At 36.5% G+C, this 6342-nt stretch overlaps 1 long non-coding RNA gene across 1 annotated transcript; it reads right to left on the bottom strand.

The window, feature by feature from the left end:
- Positions 1-1381: 1381 nt before the first annotated feature.
- LOC309497063 lies at positions 1382-4581 on the bottom strand. Its single transcript, XR_014205340.1, has 4 exons — positions 3621-4581; positions 2596-2661; positions 2343-2432; positions 1382-2151 (listed from the first exon to the last, which is right to left on the bottom strand). It is a non-coding gene; the product is annotated as an uncharacterized lncRNA (long non-coding RNA).
- Positions 4582-6342: the final 1761 nt, after the last annotated feature.

Genomic DNA, 6342 nt, shown 5'->3' with positions numbered 1-6342 from the left:
CATAATGTTTGTAATAGTATCCAGTGTGTTATCAAAAGGTGTGATGAAGTACAGCCATGAGGTTCTGTGCTAACAGAGTTTGCTGGCAATACAGTAAATGATTTCACTCTATACCATTTGACTGAATCTATACAGTAGTGGACCTTTACAGATGAAGGGTGAGTTACAGTAATTCGGCAGTCTCTACCATGGTAATCTGTTTACAGTATTGCATAGATGGGCATAAATACATGGAAATGTATTTAAAATACAAATACAAAATACTGTGTGAAAACCATCCAGTGCAGGTACAGGTCACAGTGAATGAAGAAACTACATAGGCCTACTGACTTATCATTCCTAACCTCATCTCTGCCCTCTCTGTCTTTTCTTTCTTTCTTTCTTTCTTTCTTTCTTTCTTTCTTTCTTTCTTTCTTTCTGCAAAATAGCAGCCATTTATATACTCATTTCTGGTTACACTGTAGTCTATTACTTGTGTTGAACACTATTAAAAAATTCATACTGCATGTACAACTGTGGGAATCTTTTCTGCTATCTAGCAAAGAATATGGATGGGCGATATGACCAAAATCTCAATTTTACTTCACAGTAACAATATCATGGTTTCACAATTCTCAATATCAGTTTTGATTCCACAGCATAAACTGTATTTCAAACTCTTTTGATTTTTTTTTTTTTTTTTTTTTTTTGCAGGTAGTCCAATGCTTTTTAAGTAATTTTTTGTTTATTTTATATAAAGTTTATTTGTTTCTATAAATTTATTAAAATTAGAAAGTGTACCTAAAATTTAAAATTAGGATTAATTTAGATTAATTTGACACAATTTACCCCTTTATTATTATTATTTTTTATGTACAATAAAACTAAAAGCTGAAGATGTTTGTGGTGTAATCATTCATCAGTGCTTCTTTTTCCACTCCAACGTTCCAATAATTCCTGCCCACTAAAAGCTGCACGGATAAATTTGCTTACCCCACAAATAGGTCCATCTATGTAAACTATTTAGAAAAAGTTCCATCAATTCAAACTTTATATCATCGTTATGATATGTAGTGTCATATCACCCAGCCCTAACATGCAGAGATGCTTTAAACACATTTGACAAGCTAGTTGATAAAAATCAACAACCGGTCAAGACTGATTGGCTTACGCTATTTTCCCACTAGTCTGTGCTCTTTTATTCTTTCATGTTAACTGAAGTGAATAATGCACTATTTTAACTTTAATCAACAAGTAGAATTGATTTAATTGATTGACGAGAAAATGGAGGAGAAACTGATAATCGCTGTTACTGGGTTTCCTATCATTTATGATATGACCGGGACCAGTTACAAAAGAGAGAGAGCCCCGGCCGCGCGCGCACACTCACTTTAACCCTCTGGGGTCTGAGGTGTTTTTGGGGCCCTGGAGGTGTTCTGACATGCTCTGACATTTGTTTTTTTTTTCAGTTATTTATAAACATGTTAATGGCAAAAGTGTAAATTCACTCTATATAGCACAAACAGGCCTACCATAATATCTGATCAACATGCTTGTAAATCTTTGTATTTTTAAGAGAATAATGTTTATGCGTGGTTATTTAAAAAAAATTTCAGCAACTTTCTTTTTTTAAGAACACAAAACACATTCTAAATATGTGCCCACAAGACTCTTGACTAATATATGTTGTCGTTTCTAGTTCTGGCTTCAAAATGATGTGAAATTCATCCTGCCTGATCGTTCTCTTAAAACAATACATTGATTTAAACATTGTAAAACAGTTTTTTTTTGTCAGAAGAGGTTTATGCGTGGGAGGGGTAATCGCTCATCAATATTAATGAGATTCAGACCAGGGGTGTGACATAGACACTCCCCCAATGACTAATGGGCCATCAAGAGAGGCAGCCTGAACAAAGAGGAGATTCAAAGGTTTTGTTTTTCATTGTTTTATTGTAATTCCTCTATGAGGAGGAACTAAATGTTTTAAATTTGCAATGTTTTAAACTCAGCTGTGGTCCAGGTTCCCGTGCAGGCAGGAATCTCAGAGTCTGTGGAACCATATCAATGTCAGTCTCTGTTTTCCATGACAGAGTAGACTGCTTGTTGCTTGTCTGAATGTTTGTCTTGGCCCTCTTTGCAACAGGTGTCTGATGATCACCATCACCTTTATAGCTGTAAAACAAACAAACAACTGTGAGCATGTTTATTACACAAAATATAACAACTGCATTTCAATCATTATAAGTAACATTGGCCAGATGCAAAGCCATACAGACACATAATGTTTGTATGGACTATGTAAAACCAGAATATGTAAACAGAATTATACTAATATCTGAAAGAAAGGGAATAAGTGTACTTACTTTTCAGTTGTTCTCAAAACTGAACGACACCTGTCGCGTGACCTCCCAGTGCGCGTTGCAGGTGAGGGTGAGAGTGATGCTACCACATTCCTATAAAAATAATAATATTAATATTAATAAAGGTTGAACAAAGTACTATGCCAACATATGTAACATTATCAACCAACCTCCAAAAATAAATAAACTCATACAGGCTCATATTGTAATAAGTATATAAACAAAATTGCACAAACATTGGTAAATATGTACTTACTCTTTCTGACGTTCAACTGTGTTGCTGCGCGCCCTCCGAGTTGCAGATGAAGGAGATGCAGCATTCCTGTTTTAAAAAAAGTTGAAAACTATTATAACATAAATATTTCAAAGTATATTACCATTAGTCTATATGAATAACTGATGCAAATAATTGTAGACACGTGCTGTAGGCATATATTGTGTGTCAATAGGCCATTACGGAGATAGCATAACACAAACATTAACACATTTGCAATTCATCAGCTGGGCATATTTACACATTTCAGCACATACACACATTTGCAATAGATATTTGCAAGCACTCTTCATTTAAATATAAATTACTCTGAATGGAAAGTATGGAAATGGTCCAACCAGTAAAATCTGTAGCCTACGTTTATTTAAAATAGCTTGTCAACTAATTTCTCTGTACTGTAGGCTAATTGGCCTACGTGTTGTAGCCTAGTCATTAAAATTAAATTAAACAATTTAGTTCATATTTAGGTTTAAATAAAATCATTATTATTTTTTTTTTTCATTTATGTTGATTATATGAAAAGTGAAAAGCATGAGTCAGATCATGCGCAATCGCGAGACAAATGGAGTGGGCAGAGAAGATTTTGACCATTTCATTAAGTTTATTTTTTGTATAAAGCCTTTCTTTAAAGTGAATTTCGTTTTGTATTAATTGTATCTTAATTTTAATAGTTGTTTCATCAACCAAATGCCTGTATTTAAAACATAAGAATTAAAAATAGCAGGAACTGGAGGCCTCATAAATGAACCCAAACTCATAAGCTTTGCCTAAAATACCAGAGAAATATATAGAAAGCTCGAAATGTGTTATTTTAAACAAAACTATTAAAAACGAAAGAAAACAGACTGCATGAAGCCTCTCTCCTACTTTATAAAGCATAGCCTAGACAATTTAAATATAATTACTCTGAATGACAAGTATGGAAATGGTCCAACCAGTAAAATATGTAGCCTACGTTTATACAAAATAGCTTGTCAACTAATGCAAGTAAATTTAAAAAGACTTACTCATCCGAAATATCCACGGCTGGATCAAGTCGCTCTTCAAAAATACAAACGTTCGTTGTCAGAGTCCTGTTCTTCTTCTGAGGAAAAAGTGAACTCTTCATTGCTATCCAGGACGAGCTGAAGGGCTGTGTGCCATCTTCCAACGGCGCAGGAAAGTGAGTGAAAGAAACTTGCTGGTTTTAAGGCATTTCAGGGGGCTTTTTACCTTATTTTGCATAGATCACCTCAGCACATTATCTTATGAATAGCGCGCTCTGCGAGTGGGTGTGAACTCATTTCAGGGGGCGTTTACCTTATTTTGCATAGATCACCTCAGCACATTATCTTATGAATAGCGCGCTCTGCGAGTGGGTGTGAACTCATTTCAGGGGGCGTTTACCTTATTTTGCATAGATCACCTCAGCACATTATCTTATGAATAGCGCGCTCTGCGAGTGGGTGTGAACTCATTTCAGGGGGCGTTTACCTTATTTTGCATAGATCACCTCAGCACATTATCTTATGAATAGCGCGCTCTGCGAGAGGGCGTGAACTCATTTCAGGGGGCGTTTACCTTATTTTGCATAGATCACCTCAGCACATTATCTTATGAATAGCGCGCTCTGCGAGTGGGTGTGAACTCATTTCAGGGGGCGTTTACCTTATTTTGCATAGATCACCTCAGCACATTATCTTATGAATAGCGCGCTCTGCGAGAGGGCGTGAACTAATTACAGATAATTAGATGAGACGGGAGAAACTGTACTTCTCTTTAGTTTCATACAGATTACATTGCAGGAGAATATTTGTTTTGAATGTGAACTGTTTTATTTTAAAGTAGAAATTTAAAGCTTTCTTTAGACGCATGTTTCATGGTTGTGTGATAAGTATTCGCTGAGTTTTCCAGACTTGTTCCAGAAAGATTTTTGCGGAGACAGAGTGAGCTGAAAGCGCACCCTGTTTATTTTATTTATTTAAAAATAAAAACAAGGTTTTGATTACACAAAAAAAAGAAGACCCTCTATAGTTTATAATCATGTATTTATTTTATTTATATGACCATAAATGACGGATTTTTTTAAGTTTATGTTGCTGCTATGTGAAAAAAATCCAGCAAAACGCGTGGGCGCGTTTCTCGACCTCAGAGGGTTAACTGTCTTCAAACAACACGTCTTGCTCTCTCTCCCTCGCGCATATTAATCAAAATAATTTTTTTCCCGACCAAATGTGACCAAAATGGTTATAAAAATGCTGTCATTATAAAAGGTTCCTAGTGTCAATGTATTGCTTGTTTTTTTTTCTGTTTACATTTCATGGTGTGACACAGACTAGCAGAGCGGCCAAAGCGTCAACAAGCTTCCCCGTACTTTTTTGACAAGCGTCCTTGACAGGGCGGCCAGAGCTTCTTTGCAGCTCAAGTCGGCGGCGGTGTGAACGTACAGTTAGGCCCCGATCACACCTAACACGTTTTTCAGGTTCGAAAACGCGAGGTGCACAGCACTGCCCAATCACACAGAACGAGCAGTGCGCTGCGTTTTTTATGTTGCTAGGCAACCACTGAAACAACTGTCCTGTCAGTCAAGAAAACGTCAAATCAGCCTTTTATTAACTTTATTTACTTTCTGTTAACATTGTGGTAGTTACGGTTCGTGAAGTCGTTAAGCTCCTGGTAACCCGCGAGAGCACCACAAGTTTATCCTCCATCATCAACACTCTCCGGGCGTTCAAGCAACTGTAGCTTTCATCACTACAACGGAAGGCCCGCCTCTCCATTCATTCGATTGGACAGTTGGAAAAACGCGATGACGTCAGGCGCTTTTTCCGCTTGGAGTTGCTTTTTTTCAACTTCAAAAACGCGAGGCGCAGCAGGTGGTAAAACACTCGCTGCCAATAGGAAACCAATTGAAAATAGGCGCCTCTCACTGCAAAAAACGCGTCAGGTGTGATCGGCCCCTTATACTCTATTCTGCTTTACAGTATTTGCACAAATGGCAAATTTCTCTCTCTCTCTCTCTCTCTCTCTCTCTCACACACACACACACACATTTTGAGTATTGTGTATTGAATCAATATCTATAGAAATCTATAGGTGTACCAAATGATTCATTGATTAACCATTAAGATCAGTTGGATTAAATAATAGACAAATGTCTTAAACTGAACAAGAATAGATGCAAATCAAAGGTTTGATAGTAAGAGCTTTATGAAAGGCAGTGACTGTGAATGAAACATGTAGAAGAAACACTTATTTTGTGTTGTGAAAAGGATACTTTGTGATTTTGAGTATTGTACTAACACACACAATTGAAAACATGATGAAATGTTTGAAAAAAGTGCACTTTTGATGATCTGTTGTGATATTAGCACTAAGAGTTTTGAAAATGTACACCTAACTTGTGAAAATAGTACCAAAGCGAATAAAAAAAACTGTAAGAAACTCGTACGCACACATTTTTGCTACAGTTGCTACAGAGAATATGGTGCAAAACGCATTCACACACCGCATCAAAAAATGTGAAGTCACGGAGAAGTTTTGCTCACCTGATCAATCTTAAAACATTTCTCTCTGTGACTTCACATTCACTGATACACATGTGTGGCTATTCTCTACAACTACAGATTTCACTGTCACAGGCGTTCAGTGGATTTGCACCAAAAATACCTTCATACAAGAACACTAACACAGTAAAACATGCAGGACAATAACTCTTCCAATTCAACTCTGATGTGACTGAGCTTATAA

Source organism: Leuciscus leuciscus (genome assembly GCF_965113295.1).
Source record: "Leuciscus leuciscus genome assembly, chromosome: 4".
NCBI lineage: Eukaryota > Metazoa > Chordata > Actinopteri > Cypriniformes > Leuciscidae > Leuciscus > Leuciscus leuciscus.
Note: the sequence above shows the minus strand (reverse complement) of the source record. Positions and strands in the feature narration are given on the sequence as shown.